Below are 20,953 nucleotides of genomic sequence, written 5' to 3'. Positions count from 1 at the left end.
TTGTGTAATCTTTATGATTTATTTAGTTTGTAATGTATGGTTTTTAGAGTAAAAAAGTTAGTTTAAAAATTTAGTTAAAAGTGAATTATTAAAAACAATCCGTATCTTTAACCCATACATGTCGCTAAAAGCATACAGAGAAACATGAGCTTTAAACATTGCATATCAATTTCTTGTATTCAAATTTGAAATGTCGGCACCAGAAATATCTTAAAGCATTCTGTCAATTGAACATATTTTTTTCCCCCCTCTCTGCTACTGATAAGTTGCTGTGTGGTAGGTCCAATAATGTGGTTTCTGGTTTTCACATATAAAAATGGGATCTGTCCAAATTTAAAACCATAAAATCATGACTACTTGTTTGTAACAGAGATATAATTGCTATCAACCATAGTTCTCCTTGATGTATCATATTGCAGACCTGTGATTTCAACTACCTCATCAGTCTGTCTTTTGCTTTCCCTCGCTTTGAAGCAGTAATCTGTGTTCTCCACCTACTGGACTACTTGTTGCAGTCTTTCATATTGTCTCTCGCTCTCTAGGACAAAACCACTGCAGTCTAGCCATTCTGTCATTGTGCCGAACTAGCTCAAGCACTTGTGGGATGCTTTCACTGCATTACAGAGAATTCTGTAAGTTGTGTGAAAAAAAATTAAAAATTCTTAACTTTATTACATACTGAATTTCTGCCTTATTATATTTTTTGAATGCAATAGAAGCAAAGGTGGTATTAGTGAACTATCAAAACTGCTGTGCAATTAACATTAATATTCATAGACTGCAAACTATAACAGAGAACCCTGCTATTTCTGATTTTGTAGAAGAAAAGGTTTTGACATTGCTATCCTGATTGCCGATCACCGATCAGTGTAACTTGGTTTTATGTTAGACCACAACCTTAGGCGTACAGGAAACTCTAAATCACCCGCTCTACCTAGGTGCAACCATGCCGCTTATAATCCAGTCAGTCTGCCATTACTGTGCATGCAATATATATGTCTAATTGTTTAAACTGAAATTGTATTATGGAAACAATGGAAGAAATGTACATGGAGCCTTTTTTGAAATGGGAAGATGCAATTTTTTGTGAATCAGAATATACCAAACAGATATTATTATTGGCCTGGCTAAGATAAAATGAGCCAATCACAGATAATTAAAACCGTCACATGTTGGACACTACAAACACACACAAATATTTCTGAACTTTGATATTCATTATTTTCTAGAAAATTCAGAATGAATCAACAGGAAAATAAAAATTGGGCACGTGTACATATGTGAATGCTTATTTGGCATTATAAAAATATTTAATTTTTCATGCAAAAAAATTAATAGAAATAAAATATTGATAAAAGTATAAATTCATTCAAAGTAAAAAAAATTAAATAAATACTCCGTATCCAATATTAATATTACAAACATGCTTATAAAATTTTTAAGAGATAAAATAATTAAAATAAATTATACATGTGAGAACATAACCTCACTTATATAATATACACTTGAAAAGGTTAATAAACACAACATCTAACACTAATATTCACAATAAATACATATTAATTATATTTACCAATATTCAATATCAATCACTAAAGTATATGATTTAAAAGCACATATTTATCATTTTATTTGCAAGTAACGTTTTTGTTCCATGGTAGGTACGCATCATAAAAATTCACTCACTTTTCCATAAAGCACGTAGAGAAGATTGATAGCTCATCTAAATTATTTATTCTTTCACTACACTGCAAGTTGTCTGCAGGTTCGCCGCTGCTAGGCGAGACGGCAATGGAGGTCACCCAGGCTAGGAAACCTGGTCGTTGGCTCGGTGTTCCACCCGGCTGGTTACTGGGTCCTGTGTCGAAGACCTGCCCGAGCTGAGACAGCGTCCCGTCGTAACAGTATGTCCAGTTGAGCTGTGTCCTCGTCTGTCCTCGCCACCACCGGCCAGGCCGCCGTCTGTCTCGGAGCGACCGTCCACTTGCCAGAGGTGAGTTACATGCAGGGACAGCTGTGTTGGATTGGATTTCTTCCTTGGTACATCTTGGCTGGTATCCAAAATACTAAATGAAACAACTATATGACCATGCAAACTTTATTAATTGCCGACTACAGTAGAACGGCAAGAAAATATTTGTATTCTATCCCAAAAAAATGTTGTATCCAGGTTCAAAGTGTTTCGTTTCTAGACTATCTTAAAAAATAAATTCTTTAAGAAACCTTTTAATACAATAATTTTGAAAGAATTATTACAAGTAAATATGTATTTAATAATCAAGGGTGGTTGTGTTATTTCCAATCAAACCAGCATAGCCAATTAATTTATTTTGGGATTCTTAGCATGTCTTCAGATTGCACGATGGTATGTACCTAATATTACTGCACGTTTTGAATAGCACGTCTGTAAATTTAATTTAGCGCAAAATCTCCACAGGGAAATAAAATGAAGTCTGTTTCAACTTCTGTAAACAGAAGAGACGCGTGCACAGGTCTGTCTACAGAAGTCTGTTTCAGTCTAGCCAGTGGCAGGAAACTCTCACAACACAAAGCAAGGTCTCTCCATTTATCTGCTGGTAACTGTATGTACAGCAGCAACTGCAGTGGAATCATGACTTCCTAGTGAAACATGTCTGTTCAAGCCTTTAGAGACAAAACTACAAATATTAGTTGATAAATTATTTCTTCCTTCCCCTTTTGGGAACACATGATGTAAATGAGCCCTGCTAATTAGCGACCAGTTCCTCAGAATATGCAATTTCTGCTAACATTCTAATTTTTAAGAACACATTTCATTCTAAGTGACTGATTGCACACATGTTTGTTTTTGATTTTTACAACGTGTGGTTATATTATCATGATATTATATATATTTTTGATATCTAATTCATTTCACTTAGGTAAGAAAATTTTTGTTAAAACCTTAATATTCATGAATATATATAAGCTTGACACTTCTGTCAACTTAATATTCCACTAGCAATATGCTTTGAACATCTTGACATATTTTTGAAACTCATCTAGGGTTTGTCTGGTTGTTGCAGGTGTGACAGTCCCAGCAGACGCCCATATGCAGCATGGCTGGACAATCTACCCCCCCCATGCAGCATTAGAGTTTTTTCACCTTGGGTGATTATCCTGTTGCACTGATGGAGACACCATTGCAACATACACTTTGTGAAGACTCCATTCTTGTACATACTGTTTAAATTAATAATTAATTTGTGAAATAAATATGATTTTTGACAGAAAACTGTTCCTCTCTTATTTTTAACTTTTTCACAAAATTTAAATTTTATTAAAGAAGAAATGAATTTTTTTTTGTTGGACTTAGTACAGTTAAATAAGGCATTTTTTCCCATGAAATTAAGCATTTCTGGTTAATTATTTATGGAATATACATTAAATTAAGCATATTTTTCCATAAACTGAGTAAATATCTAGGCAATATTTGTCTTAATGTATCTACATTAACAAATAATATTCAAACCATTGAAAGTTTGTACAAACTTTTTCAAGTTTGTGCTATATTTGTACAAATTATTACACATATTGTACAAATATTGTACAAACTTTTTCAAGTTTGTGCTATATTTGTACAAATTATTACATGGATTGTACAAATATTATGCCTCCCAGGGCCCTTAAAACCACTAAATTTATTGCTCTAAGTCCAACACAAAAAAAATTGTTTCCTCATTTGGTTTGCAACAGTTCAAATTAATTTCTAATTAGAAAATAAAAATCAGGTAGGGTCATTTTTAACAATTTATTGACAATAAAAAGAATGAAGTTTCATTATATTCTCCATAGGTACAAAAAAAATTCCTATGATCTTCAGTTTGTCTGGCAACATATGTTTTGGTCATCAATTTTCGCACTGTTGGTCATTAAAAAATTATTAAGACATCAAAGTATTAAAAAAATGAAAACTCACAGAAAACAAGCCTAAATTTGTTGATGTCAAAACAGATTCAACGATTGAACCAGATTCAATAATTTAACCTTAACAAGTAGGTATTATGGACAAGACACCAACAGCACAGAAATACAGTTTCCTATGATGAAACAGTTGTTGCTGTCAGCCTGTCTGTGCCTTATGACGCGAACAGGTGCCACCTCCCAAAACATCGCAACTGTAGTCATAGAGAACCATGGTGCTGTTGTGCTATCCATGATACCTGTTCAAGTTCAACCTTAGGTTCATCTGTTCGACACCAGCTCATTTAGGCCTGTTCCCTGTGGGGTTTTCATTTTAATTTATTACTTTACATTCTTTATTTTTTTTACAATGACCAACAATGCAAAACTGAAGTGGTGTTGTGTCCAAAAAAATCATATTACATCGACATTACCCCACGTATGAATCATTTACAGAACATACCATTTTCATGTTTTTTTTTATTAACACAATAGCAAACACTCATTCTATGTTCTAGTCTCAAAATATTTGTAAAAGATTATCTAATACTTGCTGTAAAGCATAACATAATAGTTCATTATTATGATCACTTGTGACATTTTGCAGCTTGCAAAAATAACAAAGTAAATATTAGGTGAGAAAATTGGTAAATTTACAATAAATTTAAGAGTGCTATAGGAATAAAGTTACAGAAAAATCTCTAACATATTGACAATAAAATGAACTGAGCAAGGCACATTGCTTAAACATCCCAACATGACCTCACATTTCCAATTATTACATGAATCACATACACTTCATAATTATTTTAAATTATGTTTTATTAGATACAAACATCATAACACACTTCTTAAAAATTTATAACATTTGAATATTCCTTTCACTTATGGCAACTGTTGATCATAATTCAATACATTTGTTAACCTTTTCTTTTCTTTTTTTTTTTTTTAAAAAAATTGAGGTTAGTGGTCTCAGACTTTGAAAATGATGTTACTTCTTGGAAGGTCAAAAAAAATTATCATACATGTGACAACCTGCTTCTGAACTTGCAACTTAAGTCTTTGAAGAGGAAAAATAAAATAAATATTTTAAGGGTTGCATTAAGGTATCTGGCAGTCCAACACACAATCAGTCAATGTTTGCAACACAGCATTTGCTGTGAATTGCCACCGCATTCTGTGCATCATTAATAAATATATACAAGATTTTATGGTTTTATTTTTAAGGCAATTTCAGTTTTATTGAAGTTATACTTCTAATGCGACTTCCAACAAGGTTGCGTTAAACGTTTAATGCTACCATGGAGACTAATTCGTGCGTGCAGCCGGCATTCATCGATTTATAAGACGTCACATCAAAATGAAAAGTGAATATTAAATTTAGAAAATAAATATTTAAAAAATGATTAAACTTAAATTAAATTTTTGAATTTATTTATTTTCTTTTAAAATATTAAATAATCAATAATAAATATTTAAAATTAAGAATCTTATAATATTTAGTACAAATTATTTCACATATATTTATTACTCTAAATTTTATTTATTTTTTCAAATTTAAATTGAACTTTATTGACTGTGTTGACTATCTTTTTCCAGCCCTTTTATTATTTTATTGTAGTTCATTATTTGCATGCAATTAAAAACTATCGTTTAATGATGCCAAAGAAGTATAACTTCTCACGGGCGTACATAAGTACACGCACCCATTTTTTTGTTTTATATTTTATGAATCCTATTTATTCATAAATATATCATATTATTCCATAAATATAATGCTTAAGTATGATACTTGTTTCACCAGAGTCGTTTTTACTGATGAATTAAGCACCTTTACATTAATCACAATATTATAATGACACTAATAGATAAGACAATAAAAATTAATTGAAAAGTATTTGTCTGTGTTCGACAAATGTACCAACATTGCAATGTAAATAAAAAAAAAATTTATCCAATCAATTTATTACATACACTATGGTACAAATGTCACACTAAATATTCATTCATCGAATTTTGTGTATTAAAATATTATGTTATTGTGATTTAAATCAGCATTTTTAATAAAAGATGCTGATATTTTATGAATTAAGTAACATTTTGGTTCTTAGTTGTGTATTAACTTACTTTGTGGTATTGCATGGTGCACTGACATGTACCACGCAATAGCACAATGAGTTACTTTGGCTTTATCACAATTAATCCTATAACTTGTCCCTATCAATAAGTATGTAAGAATCTATCAATTTAACTCATTTTATTATTACAAAAAGAAGAGGATATGCATTAATCATTTCAGCCTTCACAGATAACAAACACATCATCTGAACCAGTGAGCAAAGTTTTTAAGACTAATCGAAACTGCTTAAGCACAAAAGGAGTCCAGCACACACTGAATCAAATTCATTATTAGAAGGAGCCTATTAAGGAACAGTTTTTACCACAATTAAGTTAATTTCTTTTTATTATTTTACTGACTTCTGTTGAATTTTAACCAAGCTAAGAATACTAGACTGTGGGGAGAGAGATTGGGAACACTACTATTGGTTTATGTTTATACTCTACCACAGGGCCAGGGGATCAGGCATCTCCATCATGCAATGTCAAAAATTTAGATACCACTTGCAGTTAAAAGCTTCAGTTCTGAATTTTTTGGTTTGACATGGCGTAGGACTTAGCTTCGTCTACTTGTTGAAGTCAACACTTGTGAACTTGTGTGATCATCATTATAGTTGCAGTTGCCTGCGAGAAATAAGTTATTTCCACGCGGCTGTTAGCGAATACGTGGTTGCAACCAGGTACAGAAGGCACGGGAGATATGATATACACTTCGACATGCCAAAAAAATCGGGATAAATACCTAATTCAAAATTAGAATTATGGCAAAAAAGATGGGAAAATTCAAGATGGTGGGGTCTAATTCATCTTGTTGTACAACTTTTAAAACCCCATTAATTAAAAAAAAAAATCTTGGCAAAAAAACTGTAAACATGATCTGCACATGTTTTATAACTTGTTAGGTTTCCTATAAATTCTGTTAATAGATTTGTGATTTTCATCCTACTAGCAAGTTATAATTGCACAGTGAAAATGATATGAAAAATCCACTGAGCTGTGGGTACCTGCCCCCCCCCCCCCCCCCTCTTCTCCCCTACCTTATTTATGACTCAGCACTGCCCAGCTGAGTGAACACCAAAGTGTAGTTTACCTCACCCACCTTACCTACGCTTTGCCTCCACCACTGTTTGTTAAACTCACTAACCAAAAAAAACTTATTTATTTTTTATTTATAAATTGTGACATGCACACCAATGCTCTGCGAAGAGATTACAGGGGTGTGCACGGTACAAAAAAAAAAACACAATACACAAGAGACACCTCAGACAAAGGACACAAAACAATATAAATTAAAAACAAAAAATTAATTAATTCAAAAATACAGAAAATTAGTGGATTTAGAATGCCAAAAAACAAAGATACACAGTGAATTGAAGTTGACTGCATGTGCTACTAAAATAATTTACTAATTGGTTAAGCTGGTTACTATTAGGTCTAATCTATTAAAATTGCTAATCTAAAAATAATATCATTTTTTCTCTTGATTGTACAGTAAGTAGACATAAGTCGACTATGATACTGGGGGACTCTTAAACCAGTATTATCCAAGATGGATTTACAATTGATTTTAGAAGAATAACAATTGGAAATAAAAAGATGGTCAAGGAGGGCACGCCGATCAAAAAGTGATGTTAATTTAGGAGGGGGAAATGATTTTTGAGTAATAAGATTAATACATTTGTTTTGAATATTTTCAATTTTATCAATATCCAATGAATTATTGTTGTTCCATATTACTGTACAATATTCTAGTTTTGACCTAATAAGTGCTAAGAAAAGAGAAATAATGGAATCTGAATTAATGGCATGGTAAGTAATATATTTAATTAGGGCAAGTGTTCGAGAACTAGAAACTAAAAAACCTACATGTTGATGAAAAAATTATTTCGAATCGTTGTTGGAATTAAATTATCTAATTTGTAATCATAGTTTATAGGAAAATATTTCCTAGTAAAGGAAATTATTATTGTTTTATCATGATTAAGATCGACAAGACTTGATTTGCACCAAAGATTAACTGCCTTGATGTCAGATTGCAATAAAATGCAAGTGCATCCCAAAGACTACTGGTGTCTCCGGCGTGTCACGAAACACTGCACTACGCTCTCACCGAGGCTGAACTACCGAACCACCGCCGACTGACAGGAAGGTGGTTAACCAACACTAGCATGTGAACAATTTTGGAAATTTTTAGTTAAGGGGCCCACCTAGTCAGGGGGTGTACCTGGTGCTTCTAGCGCGGTGTCTCCTCTGGACTTGCTCTGTCTTCTCGTCACGCGCCGAGCTGTGTCCGTAACACTGCATGGCGGAGAAGTGAAGATAAAGGTGTAATGAAAGTATCTTGAGTGCTGTCAAGAATATGTACCAGGTGTTTCATGCCTGAAAATTGTTCTAAACCATAAGTTCACTCTCTTATAAATGTTTGAAAAAAAAAAAAAAAATTAACTACTTACAGCTAGAGACTGGAAAAATTCGCGGTTTCAGTGACCTCTAGGATAGACTCCATGATCCTCTATGCACTAGGACAAATTGCACCTGCTCATTGGATAATGACTCGTGACACGTGTTACCTGGGATGCTTGTGATTTGATTCTTCTTTTGTTGAAGTTTTTTCGCTGGCTTAAAGACCTTCAGGTGAACGGTGGTCCAATCGCTGGCTCAGAATGAAGGTGAACGAGTTTGTAGTCCAGCCTACCGCGAAATGAATCCGCGAATTTTTCCGGTCTCTACTTATAGCATATTCTTAAATGGTTTTCGTAAATAGACATCACTCAGATATCTTGAGCCGTTTTCAAATGGTCCCTCAAGGTAGTGATGCTGCATGTTAAAACAATCTTTCAGGCCCTACAAGAACTGAAGGTATGTGGAAGGTTTTATGTTTGAAAGATTTGTGCAATGGGAGTGCATGACTTAATGCAAGCTTTTGGACATACGCCATTTCTAGGGGCATGTACGTCTGTAGACATGTATGTCGTTTTGACGTTTTTTTGTCTCGTTTCAACTGTTGTGCTGAATTTTTTTTTGGGATCAATATTTTTGTGCTGTCATCATTTGTGGGGGTATTTTCATTCTCTTAGTCCATTTTTCTTAGTTTTTCTTTGTTTGTTGACCATATTCCTGTTATGGAATATTATGTGGTGTTTATATCCTGTTGACAACAGCAATTTTTTGCTTAATTTGTGTTTTTGTCTTTCGGGTTTTTGTAGTTTTCTTCTACAGACATACATGTGCTTAGCAATGGCGTATGTCCAGAAGCTTACATCAAGTCATGTGGAAGGTTGTTCCCACACTACTGATGCTAGTGGTGCCTACCTCTGGACTGGACTGGACTGGACTGTGCTGCAGCTCCAGGGGACACACGACGGTCCACGGAGCAGCCCCCTCCGTTCACCTGCGAAGCACGAGCACACGTCCGTCACCCCTCACCTCCCAGAAGGCCCTGCACCAGTAGGACAGTCACTCCGCGCTCCGGCCAGCCATCACGCTTCCTTACAATCCTTACAAAGTCATTACATTTCACTAACAGACCTTGAAAACTCCTTAATAAAGACTGATGGCTTGCAAGTAACAGATACTTGCAGGTACTTTAACGCAGGGCCGGCGCTTCCATACAGGCGAACCAGGCAACCGGCGCCAAGTAGCTGGGGGCGGCGCAGCACGGCACATAACAGCTGATATAACATGTTTAACGATTATTGAAACTAGATGAAAATGGATTTTTGTAACAGTTTAGAATGTTTATATTGATATAAGTAATTATTTAAAGTCCACGGTGACCTGTTTATGATTTGTAATAAGTAATAAAGTAAAAAAAAAAAACACAAGCCTGCTTACATTTGATTGTTGACAAAATCTCAGGCTTGCATGATGTATTTTGAGGCAAGGAAAATTTTTTTGGGGTGTCCAGCGAGGGGAGGGGGGGGGGCATTAAGGATTTTCGCCTAGGGCGCCAATTTACCTTGCACCGGCCCTGCTTTAACATTCTTTTGTGTCTGACTTGCTACCAAACAATGCCTTGTGCATTCCCAGTTCCATTTGGAGTGTTTCAGGCCAAGTGATTAGAATTTTATGTATAAAAAATTGTTTAATTTTTTGTTTTTCATAGTTTGTACATCTCATCTTCAAACGAGGTGTGTTTTATTGTCTGTCTTTGAACTTTTCAAGTAAATATAATCAGTGACAACTGTAAATGGTAGGGATATGAAATTCAGATAAGACAATGCTTGGGTTGACATTTTTCAGAGATAGTTCTGGACAATAGGGACTTATCTGTAAGAGTTTAATTTAACTAAATTATTTGTTGTGAATTAACTTTTTAACAATATTTTCTTGAGATACTTTTGTGATAATGATTGTATGTATAAAGTATTAACAGACTGATTTCAGTCGTTTTAACAAAAACAATTTTACAACACAAACTTAGTGTTATAATGTGTGTTTTAAAAATATTCTAAATAATATTTTATTTTAAAAAATTCTACGTTAGATTTCATGTCCAAGTTTCGTATTAGGCCTATAAGTGTACTTGCAACACAAGAAAACATTAATTTCTAAGTCTTTTTCGATTTGGTCGTTGCCGTTTCATTATAAAATTTAAAATTCGATAGTCGACGTAACTGCACAAATGGTTATTAACTTCTTGATAGTGATTAAGGTGGTGATATTGATGATTTAAAGGGGTGCTTAAAATCTCCTTAGTTTTGGATCGCTCGAGAGGGTATGAACCATGTACTACGTACTGAGACGTCATGGCGTGACAGCTGTCATCTTCGGGGGCCGTCAGGGTGCGTGTGGCTGCCAAGTGAAATGTCTACCTGTAACAAACATAATTCAGGCGTACCCTCTTGAGAAATCATACATTAAGGCCTTTTTAAAGACCCATTTACTTCATTTCCTTGGCCACTATCATGAGCTAAGAAATTATTTGTAATATCACAAAATCAGTACAAAAAATATCTTAAATACCAAGTTAAAGCAAAAAAAAAAAAAAAAGTTGGTTAGTTCAATTCTTACAGATAAGCCCCTATTGTTAACAATTATCTCTGGAACACATCTAACCCAAACATAGTGTCCAAAATTTCCACTGCTAACATTTTAATTTATAATTACGTAATTACATTTACTTTATAAGTTCAAAATAAGACAGCAAAACACACATATTAAGTTTGAAGGTGAAATACAAAATACAAAATGAAAACTAATCTTATGGCCCAAATTCACCAATTGTACTTTGCATGCGCACAGCAGTTTGCTAATATGTCTGGAAAAAAAATAACATATATTATTTGCAAGCTATCAGTCTTTATTTTAGGAATTTTTAAGGATTTTTGGTGAAATTTAAGGACTTTTAAGGGCCCTTATTCAATTAAAGACAAATTATGGTTTTATTAAGGATATAAAGGAAGTTTACAAACCTTCACACTGTAAATAATTCTATGAAATATATAATTATGGACAGTAAATTAAAGGAATTTGTATTGAAACCATTTTATTACAGTGTAAAATGTGCTGCAAATAGGAAACGAAAGCTGTTAGTTCTAAAGGCATTTGTTTACAAGTAAAAATAATTTGCAAGTACATATTTGATGAGCGTGTGAAAAACACATAACTGATGGTTACCTTAATTACAGGTTCCTGATTTGAAATAGTATAGGGTCATAGCAAATGTTTACATAGGTTTTTTGAGTGTTCTTTTTTTTTTAGCCATTCATTACTTTACTGTCGGAAATTTAAACAGTTTTGCCGAGCGACTAAGCATACAATGTAATCGTGATTGCTCTGCAATCTGTTCTAGGACATGGAACTCGGCTCACGTCCAAACACCTCGGAACCAACTCCGCACCGGCAGCGCCAACGTAGCGTCCGCCAGACATCCTCACAGCTCCGCGTCCTCAATCTGAACTCCGAACAGTGCAGAGTCACTGGGCAGCGGGGAAACAATTAGGGCTAAAGTGCTCAAACTTCAAACAAAAATTTGAAAATCTATTGGGGCCGATTTTTGTTCTCCATTATAGTTTTTTACCACCAGCCTCTCTGCCCCAACAATCGTGAGCAGTTTCGGTTTCCGAGGCAACCCGAGCACGCGCTGAGAACAGAGCTTTACTGTGTCGGTGTGATCCACAGTGGAGTAGTGATGTACTGCTAGCGTGGCGGCAACACCATCGAGACTCAAGGCCTTACAACATGTCCGTGACGTCACAGGCAGGGGGCGGTAGGCTCGTGGCGCGCGGACGTTTCTTTCTTCACGTGAACGCGTTTCTCCCGCCCTTGCGTTCCGCCGCCACTCTTATGTTACTCTTAACGAAATTTTATTAAACACGACTATTATATTTGCTAACGAAATTTAACTACATTCACTTAAATCCGCAAGAGGATATTATAGATTACTAGCTGCCCGACCCGGCTTCGCACGGCTATACTAATGGAAAAAGAATTATGCCACATCTCCCATTTACAGTAATGGTAAATATAAAAAATTCATTGAAAATTTATTACAATGCTGTATAATGTACCGGGGAGAAAATGAATAGCACCGATGGTTTCCCGACTCGTGCACGCAACGTACAACTGATATACCCGTTCTTCGCTACGGCAGTCTACAGGCAGATCACTCTTGCACCGCTCATTATACATGCCCCTCCTTGTGGGTACGCCACTGCCACGCGATGCCCGTTGCCATGGAGACGCAGAAGGCATGAACAATGCAAAATACTGTTCTCATGCAGACAAAGTACCCACTGTTGCCTGGTTTTAAACACCTATGCTATGGGATCTAATTTTCGGAAAATGTCATCCTGCGTAACATAAGGAACATTACTGTGAAGTTTCAAGTCTGTAAAATATATATACTTGAAAAAAAAAGGGCAATTTTTGATATTTAAAGTACTTGCAAAATTTCAACGGTGATGAGGACTGCACTAACAATGAAATAGCCGTTGCCATAGAGACGAATGAAGCATCAACAAAGCAACAGCCGTTGCCATGGTGATTTCCTACCAAAAACTGGAAATAAAAAAAAAAATTTAGGGGTGGACTACCCCTAACATTTAGGGGGATGAAAAATAGATGTTGGCCGATTCTCATAGATACCGGATAAGCACAAAAAATTTCATCAAAATCGGTCAAGCCGTTTCGGAGGAGTATGGCAACGAAAACTGTGACACGAGAATTTTATATATTAGATTATACACATTGCAGTAGTTGTCGTGGTATACTCCGTAGAAAGTTGTATTTATAAACATTTAAAAAAAAATTATATGAATAATTAAATGGTAATCTTGACACACATACCAGAGCAAAAAAATTAGTGCTGTATTTTTTGACAGAAGCCACATCTGTAAACAGTAAACCGATACAAATAATATACATGTATCAAGGGAAGTGAGAACAAACAAATTAAAAGCAACTTAAATGCTTCTCATAGCACATGTTTAATTTATATGCTTGGTGTATAGCATACTTTTGACAGTTCCTACAATTAGAACGATATCATGGAGTGTAGTTTAACTTGACATGAATTATAGCACACGTGTATAAAATAGCAAATAATGTAGCTTATATTAAGATACAATGATGAATTTGGCATGGCAAAATGTATTTGTGCAGCCTGTGTAAGGATTCTGCTGTCTTTTTATATAAAATGTCTATGCTAATATCCGACTCAGATAAATATTATGCATGTGGGCAGTATTGTTATCAATAGAGAGCTTTTCCATTTGAACCAAAACATAACCACTATAAGAAAACCTACGAATTCAGAGTTTAATGCTTGGTACTTTAAGGCCGTAATAATGGTTAATAGTTGTATAAAAATTTTATTTAGTGTAATTAAACTTGGCCATCGTCAGTAAACATTTCCATACATCTACAAGTGTACAAAAGAACAAAGTTTATAAATGCTTCAAACTGGAATTATTACGACAAATGTTAAAATTTATTTCTAAGGATGAGTAGGCCTAGTATATAAGCTAACTGCAATATTTACCAATTATTAAAAATATTTCTTACGACCATTACAAGAAATTATTTGTTTTTAAACATATTACAATATCTTTGCGTGTTTCCGAAGGTTAAAAATTACACAGCGTGAGTTTTGAGATTACTTAAATTTATTTACATCTCTAGATACGAAATATGTAATAATAAACCCTAAAATGCGTCTTCAAATAATTTTATTGAAAATTGGGTCTCATGAAGTTTTATACAAAATATGCAGTTTCGGACATGGCGTAATACTATTTATTATTACTTATTAAGTGCGTTTTAATGAATAATTTTACTATGCTGAAGATAACGGGGTAAATATGTAGTTGGGCGGTATTTGCGAAAAAAAATGTTAAAAACCCGAAAATAACTTTATTATATGCTCTTCAACTTCCTCTTTTCATTAAAAGTGGCGGAGGTAAGAAATTCCAAATACTTTAGGAGATATCGAATTTTTAAATTTTAATAATATGTAGTTCAGCGGTATTTGCGGAAAAAAATGTCAAAAAACCGAAAATACCTTTATTATATATGCTCTTCAACTTCCTCTTTTCATTAAAAGCGGCGGAGATAAGAAATTCCAAATACTTTAGGAGATATCGAATTTTTTAATTTTGCAATACAAGACCTCTGCAACCATTCGACCGCGGCTATTTTTGTTATTTTGCTGTGTGTTCGTGAATGCGTAATTAATAAAATGGTTGATTAGGTCAGATCAGTTACATTATTAATACTTTCAAATTAACCGACATTAAAAATAATGTGAATTAATTTTAATGGCTGTTTAGTTTTAAAATATTTATAATGTAACTGACCTGACCAAACAAACCCGGACAGAGGATGAACAGTAAACTAAAATGGTCGATTAGGTCAGATCAGTTACATTATAAATACTTTCAAACTAAGGTGATATTAAAAATAATGTAAATTAATTTTAATTATTCTTTAGTTTTAAATTATTTATAATTTAACTGACCTGACCTAACCAACCGGGACAAAGGATGGACAGTAGGAACTCACGTAATTTTTTTTTTACTTATTACTTGTGCAACAATATTCAAATAAGAAATAAGACTTTAAAATTAGAAACGTTAAAAACTCTCCTAAGTTGGAGGCGGTAATTAAACACTGTTTTAAACAATAAATAAACTAAATAATCATGTATTAGTTCATTTGAATTCTGGCCTATCACGAACAATCATTTGACATCATTATCCAATAAAAAAATAGATACTCGTACGTAAACAAGAAACAATGGTGCATGCACGCCACATGAATGCACTGGTATTGTGCTGAAATTCAAAAATTCGGTATCTCCTAAAGTATTTGGAATTTCCGCCGCTTTTAATGAAAAGAGGTAGTTGAAGAGCATATAATAAAAGTATTTTTGGATTTTTAACTTTTTTTTTCTCGCAAATACCGCTCAACTACATATGATGAAATTTAAAAATTCGATATCTCCTAAAGTATTTGGAATTTCTTACCTCCACCACTTTTAATGAAAAGAGGAAGTTGAAGAGCATATAATAAAGGTATTTTTGGATTTTTAACATTTTTTTCCGCAAATACCGCTGAACTACATATGATGAAATTTAAAATTTTTATATCTCCTAAAGTATTTGGAATTTATCTCCGCCACTTTAAATGAAAAGAGGAAGTTGAAGAGCATATAATAAAGGTATTTTCAGATTTTTAACATTTTTTTTCGCAAATACCGCCTAACTACATATTTACCGATAACGGTACAGAATCATGCTTATTGCTGAATACTATTTAATTTAATTCCATTTGTCAACGCATATTGTATGTTTTATAGATTTAAAACCAGATTGATTAAAACACGGATTAAAAAATGGCAAAATCCCTAATTGAATATTAGCACTATTGGCAAATAAATACTAGAGTTAATGCACAACTTACCCTGGAATATTTTGTGGGTATGAAGTGTTCCCGTGGAATTGCGTTCAACCACGCACTTTTACTATTTTCACTGTCGAGAAATTTGAAGACGCGAGCTTTTGGACCACCTTCATAATTTCCACGACATCGTGGAACACAACACTTGTATACCATGACTAGAGACCCGAAAAATTTGCGGTTTCATTTCGTGTTATGCTAAAATTCAAATAATTATACCTTAGTTCTGCTTCTATCATTGGTTCACTGTTAATCTGGAGGACTGAGGGAGGGCCAATTAGAGACCCTCACTCATAGAAGTGTCGAATCATAGGCCACCCAGTCGAGACGACTCACAAGTCAGCAGCCAATGAACAGTCGGCATTTGCCCGAGTGTGTAGAGGATATTGGAGTCTATCCTGGAGGTCACTGAACCTGCGAATTTTACGGGTCTCTAACCATGACACATTTATCATGCTCACTCGCGACGGAAGTATTTAAAAGTAAGGTACGACACGCCGCGGAAACACCCCTGCTACGGCCAAGGCAAGTAGCTGCACTGAGCGTTACACCAACCAGCCCTCCCCTGGCCACTTACCCGTGCCGTCGCAGGCTCCGGGCGACAGGGTGGGGAGGCCCCGGGTCTCCGTGGTGGTGACCCAGGTCGCTGCTGCGTCTGCGAGATGCCATCAGCGGGGGACCTCGGTTGCAGTCAGCAGTCGAGGCACTGCAGTGCAAGGAAGGCTTTATAAACACGCATGGCACATCACGAGATCGCAGGTTGTCAGTATCTTCATGATAGTATAGGACAACATTCATGTTAGCAGTACATCACTCCCCGAACATCAAAAACCCACCGTAGCAGGTAGGTGGTAATAGCACCCTAAACAAAAAAAAAATAAAACAAAAAAAAACTAAGGGCTTAAGTCCAAAAAGAATAAAAACCATTAAAAAAAATATATTACTACGGACAATATTAAAAGGTGGATTGCGATAAGGTTGATGTTTCATTACCTACCATAGCTATTATAGTCCTTATCGACATATTAAATTTAATTTTTTATACAAAATACATTGGAAGCGCTGTGATTCGAACCATCGCAGCTCTGATCTCTAGGTTGGAAAACATACGTCTTTAACCGCACGGCCATCGAGACATTTACCAGACTGAAAATAAACAAAAAAAACTAAGGGCTAAAGTCCAAAAAAATAAAAATCATAAAAAAAAGATATTATTAATACAAACAATATTAAAAGGTGGATTGCGATAAAACCGAAATAACACCAAAAAGTAATTCAATATATCATACAACACCAAAATGCAACTGAATAAAAAAATCAGTCTCTTTAATAACAAATTTAACTGAAATCACAAAACTTATTTCTTTAAATACATTAAACTCGAGGAATGTAACATATTAAGCATGAAAGTTGTAACAATTTAATTGAAGTTTTTTTTAATCTTTTAACTGTTATTAGCAACTCTTTTTACATTACACCATTTGGTACATTTTTCAAACACATGAACAAATGCTGATTTTTATTCCAAAAATTTAGAAATGCTTATTACAAATTATAATATCTTAAAAGAGTATCATGTATCAATCACAATATTTGTTTAGATGAGTTAATGAAACATTTACACATCATATTTGTTTAATAATTGGCTATATTCATCAAAAAACAGAGTTCATAAAAAAAAATAATTAAAATACTAACACCGAAATATCTTGTTTAAAATGAAATCGGACTAAAAATAAAACCATAAATTCTTGTTCCTAGTTATTACATTACAGAAAAAAAAACATAGTACTCTACAGTGGAGGAGGAAGCTAAAGGGATCAAAATCCAATCTCGGCACATACGAGTACAACAAAAAACAAAACATGACCGAATAGGATGAAACCTAAATGACAGAATTAGTAACAAAACATCTAGTGCACAGCAGGAGATAATAGGACACATTACAACAGAAGGAAGACTAAACCTCAAAAAGCACCCTTCGGCACAAAAAAGGGTAAAAAAACCTGTGATCGGGACGACACCCCCTGCACAACCCTGGGACAACAGAAATGACACACAACCCCAAAACAGGTCACAAGGATCCTGATTATTAAATACTCGTACCACTACGAACAATGCAGTTCAACCAACACAAGATATTATCAAAACAAAAAAAAAACCCACATCTTAATTTTCAACTATACTGATTTCGACAAATAACACAATTTCACAAAACTTGTTGCAACAGAAGTTGAAATAAGTTTTTTGGATTTTTTTATATATAGGCCTGAAAAATTAATTAAATAGACAAGTAATTTCTTGAGCACTTTACACCGCAGCTGAATAACAGAAAACTAACTGAAGACAGGAATGTCTCTTAATAGGCTAAAAAAAACTCTCACACAAGCCCCAAGAAATCTGAAAAGAAAATTATTAAAAAAGGAAGTAATAAAATTTAACACTTCTTGAACTAAAAAATATCAACTCCACGAGACGTGAGCCAATAAAACACAGGGAAAAATTCACACATAATAAAATACCTAACCTAGATGACAACGCAAAAATTAGAACAACCTCTTTTGCAAATGGCCGTCCAAAAGTGAGTGACTAGGGCCCAAACCTTACACATTCAAGGACAATTTAGTGCATGCAAAAGCAAACTTGACAATACAAGACCAATAACTCAAATATTATGCAAAAAAAAAATGGAAGTGCCAGCGAAGGCATGTAAAAGAAACTAAATATAACTGACTAATTTTAAAGAAATATTTTAAGAAGGAAATAAAGCCAACATGAAGACAGACTCACGGAGCACGACTCATACAGAGGTGCCTAGTTGTAACAGTCAGTCGGAGCTGACACAAACTCCGCCAAATGCCACTACCGTGTTATTTGCTAATAAAACTACTTCCGGAACTAAGTTTTCAATGATGTCAATATAAAAAAAAAATATTTAGTTGTAATTATCTTACCTAAGAGCCTCGAGTTTCTTCAATATACTGTCTTTGCACTTTATATATATATCATTTGAGATTAAAGTTAAACGGGTTACTGAAAACAGTTACAGTGCACACAACTGAGTAGAATGTGTTTCGATATTGTTTTAGTTCATAATTTGAACGCCCGAGCGTGCCGATTTTTCTTCGGAACCCATCCCCCTCCTACCGTCCTCCCCCTCAAGTCACCGATAGATGTTTTCGTCAGCGAGAGTTAAGTTATCTCACAGAGCCGTGACCACTCCAGTGAACGTCACCCCTCTGACCTGCAGCGACACACCTGCACAAAACTCATACAACGAGAGCACCAAAGTTCAACACACAATAAACCTGAAAGAAAATTAAATGGTAAATATGTATTGTACGGATTAGCGCCAAAAAAAATCTTACAAATATGAAATAACTTTCATTATATGCTCTTTTACGTCCTCTTTTCAAAACCGCCTGCGGAGATTAAAAATTCCAATTACTTTTGCAGATATCGCCGTTCTTATTTTGCAATACAAGCCCTATGTAATCATTTAACAAACGCCATTTTATATTTTGCCGTGTGTGCGTGAATGCCTAAATAACAGAAATTTTCCATTAGGTAAGGTTAGTTACATGATAAATACTTCAAAATAAACGGAAATTAAAAATAATATCAATTAATTTTACTTGTATGGTTTTAAGTATTTATAATTTAACTGACCTGACCTAACAAAATGGGACAAAGGTAGATTAGGTCAGGTCAGCTACAGTATAAATACTTTGAAACTGAACGGACATTAAAAATAATAAAAATTAATTTTAATGGTTGTTTAGTTTTTAAGTATTTATAGTGCACAGCATGAAAATTAAAAAATTCCATATCTCCTAAAGTATTTGGAATTTCTGATCTCCGCCGGGTTTAATGAAAAGAGGAAGTTAAAGAGCACAGAATAAAGGTATTTTCGGATTTTTAAATTTTTTTTAAAAAAATAGCCAAAAAATGAATATTAAAAAATTTGATATCTCCAAAAGTAATTGGAATTTTTTATCTCCGCAGGCGGTTCTGAAAAGAGGACGTAAGATAGCATATAATGAAAGTTATTTCATATTTGTACAATTTTTTTTTGGCGCTAATCCGTACAATACATATTTACCAATTAAATAAAACAACCCTGAAAACTCATTACGATTAAAGACACGATGGATCGGAAAAATGTCCATATATTTTCCGCAAGAAAAAAAAAACTAATGTACAATTGTGTCCGGTGTCTACATTTTTATTTTTCCACGTTCTTTTCACAATAGCTTGTTGATGTTTCAAAAATATATATGTAATTATCAATGGTTGATGGTTTTTCCATGGTCCCACATTCGACTACGGGCCCCGGACCCAGGATCGAGCATACTACAGAACGTGTGTAGGTGTCCGAAGCATAAGTATTTCTTGCAATGAACAACTGAAAACTCACTGGGAGTAACTTTGTACCTTTCTTTGTAGATTGGAATATCAGCTAGTGATAGCCCTTCAAAAAATACTTTCACTAATTTAATTGGTTTGCGGGGGCCAGAAGGATATCTAGTGAAACCCTCTAGTTTAAGGACGGTATGATTCTGTTCCGTGAAGTAGATCGACGCCCACATTCAGCGCGACTCAAAACTAAGCAGCAGGGTCTGCTGGGTATAGGGATTCAGGTTATGTTTCTGTGCGATTCCTGACAGTGGAAATCGCTTAACTCATCGAGTTTTAACATTAATTTTCAATCGATTTGTGCCAGCTTTCAATGTCGAGGTTAGGATAAAGTTTACGGCCAATCTCAAGAGAGTGAAAATTCCCACACGTTTTAATCATCAGATACCTACTCTTAGTACGACGTAGGGTCCGGAATGGTTTAAAGCAAATTATAACAAGCTCTGGTCATACCTGGTTTCCGCCGGTGTCTCAGTAGCTGGATCTGTCGTGCGATTTGCTTTCTTCCTCTAATTTCGCTTGAGGGATAAGACTCCGTAATCATGATGGTTATGCAATTAACACCGTAGTCAAATGCACCCTCGTATCCGGCCACTAT

At 34.4% G+C, this 20,953-nt stretch overlaps 1 long non-coding RNA gene across 3 annotated transcripts in view; it reads right to left on the bottom strand.

Annotated features, from left to right (window-relative positions):
• The window catches only part of LOC134541298 (uncharacterized), a 36,944-nt gene extending 15,991 nt beyond the window's left edge, over positions 1–20,953 (bottom strand). Inside the window, exons 1-5 of one of the 3 annotated variants that reach the window (XR_010076599.1) lie at positions 20,809–20,953; positions 16,517–16,645; positions 10,779–10,853; positions 9,352–9,430; positions 8,264–8,418 (exon numbers count right to left, since the gene is read on the bottom strand). This is a non-coding gene — a long non-coding RNA (uncharacterized LOC134541298). Of the gene's footprint in view, positions 1–5,503; positions 8,419–9,351; positions 9,431–10,778; positions 10,854–16,516; positions 16,646–20,808 lie in introns of those variants that run through there. The other 2 variants (XR_010076598.1, XR_010076600.1) reach the window with 2 other exon arrangements.

The sequence above is a fragment of the Bacillus rossius genome, chromosome 18 (genome assembly GCF_032445375.1).
Source record: "Bacillus rossius redtenbacheri isolate Brsri chromosome 18, Brsri_v3, whole genome shotgun sequence".
NCBI lineage: Eukaryota > Metazoa > Arthropoda > Insecta > Phasmatodea > Bacillidae > Bacillus > Bacillus rossius.
Note: the sequence above shows the minus strand (reverse complement) of the source record. Positions and strands in the feature narration are given on the sequence as shown.